We start from the raw sequence: 2,009 nt of genomic DNA on the forward strand, positions 1-2,009 counted from the left end.
GGTCTCCCTCCTCCTCGCTGCTCCCAGGGCTGCCCAGGACCCCCCCCCAAAGAACTGCTCTCCCTCTGGTTTGGGGGGGGGGGTTTGCCCAAAACCAGGGCACGACGTGCTTCCTGGGCATCGTTTCCAGCAAAGAGGGACCTGTTGCTTCAGTGGCCAACCTGGAGGCTCGGGAGGTTCCATCCTAAAGGCAAAATGGGTAAAAATTATTTTATAACCACTTAAAGTCAGGGAGCGTTTGAGGAGCCCTGTCCCCCAGCTCCTCCGCCTGGTCCAGCTCATCCTTCCATGGCGCAGGCTGGCATCCCTCCTGGCCGCGCTGCGGGCTCTGTCCGGCCGCGCTGCCGTTGTGCCCTGACTCACGGGGTGAGTCATTCAGGATGGGGGGGTTGCGTTTCATTTTTGAATGAGGATAAATATATTTATTTGTTTCCAAAAATCTCCAGCAAGAAAACATCCCCCAAACAGAATTGTCATCCATCAGCTTTGTCTTCATCTGGCTCCGCTCCTAAATCATTTATGATGTTAGAGCCGTTATTGTGCCTCGAGGGGAAAGGAAGAAGATATCTGAATTAATTGAAGGAAGGGCATCTTTTTCATTTCATCAACTGCAAACTGAGCCAGGAGTTGGCAAAGGCTGCGGGCCCCGTGGGAGGGGACCCGACCCAGCAGCGAGAACATGTGCTGCTCTAGCGGCTCGCTGCGATGAAGGGGAGGCAATTAATCCTGGGGAAATATTTCAAAGGAAGCCCTTGCTTTTCTGGAGCTGAGCTTTCCCGGAGGTGGGAGCTCACCGGTTCCATCCCCTCCTCCTCCTCGGCTCCGTCTCTGTCTCCTCCCCTCCCCAGCCAAGCAAGACCGACCAGCGGCCGCTCGCCGCAGCAGGGGTGGAGGTGGTGGGAGCTCCTGGGTCTCATTTCCAGCAGTGATGGGACATTTAGGAGGAAGCAGACAACCCACGCCAGGCATCACCCGGCTCCTTCAGCCCGTCCGAACCTTCGCTCCCAAAATCCGGGGAGCAGCGGCATGATTGAAGCCAATGAGAGCACGAAGCGGGGTGATTTTATGGTTGTCACCATCCACCGCCTCATCCCTGGTGCCCACGTCTCCCTTCCAGTGTGGGGCACAAGCCCGTGTGGCCACATCCTCCAGCTTCCCAGAGCAGGGCCACCGTGCTTGGGTTGTCTCCCTGGTGCTTAGACAAATCCCGACCTCTCGCTTCGTCCCAAAGCCTTCCGCTGTTATTACTTGGAAAGACTGAGGAAGAAAAGGTATTTCTGCCGTTTGCACAGCCCTGGTGACCCCATGTCATGCGCAATCCTCAAAAAGGTGATGCTGAGATGGTCTCCCATCCCAGGAGATGCTGGGAAATGTTCGCAGAAAGATGGCAGAGGTGGCGATAACCACCTCCAAGAGCAAATCGCTGGTTTAAATTAATTATCAGCATCTTCTGCAAGGGGGGAAGCCCCAGGTGGAGAGAGGCCACGGGAGTGAGAGGGCAGGGGGTGCCCAGGAGGGGAGAGCCTGGGCTGGCCTGGGCAGCGGGCAGGGGAGGGCTCCCGAAGTCCTACAGCTGCTGATTCTGAGGGTGGCCGGAGACGCAGCAGGGCCCTGGAGATGCAAAGAGGCGGATGCCGGGAACAGTTATATTTAGTCTGGTGATTTAAAGCATTTCCCCCAGAAGCTGCTGTTCGTGTCAGACTGGAAATAATTTACTGTCGCAGCAGGCTTTCCATTAGTTTTACTATTTATTCTTCCTTTTTTAACAAAAGCTGCCCTGTGTTCTCAGCACTATCCCCTGGGTCTCGTGCCCCTGGTGACTTTCCCTGGTTCCCGGCCGACTCTCTGCCCTCTCCCCAGGGACCGATGTAGCCAGAGCTCCCTGTGCTGCCTTTCACGGCCAAGGGGGACCTGGCGTGTCCGTCCCTGACGGGGTATCGCTGTGTCTGACCTGGCCTTTTCCTTTTATACCTCTAAAAACCCGATGTGGCGGCTTGGAAATGCCACTC

Source organism: Aptenodytes forsteri, unplaced genomic scaffold (assembly GCF_000699145.1).
Source record: "Aptenodytes forsteri isolate BGI_AS27 unplaced genomic scaffold, ASM69914v1 Scaffold209, whole genome shotgun sequence".
NCBI classification, from domain to species: Eukaryota; Metazoa; Chordata; class Aves; order Sphenisciformes; family Spheniscidae; genus Aptenodytes; species Aptenodytes forsteri.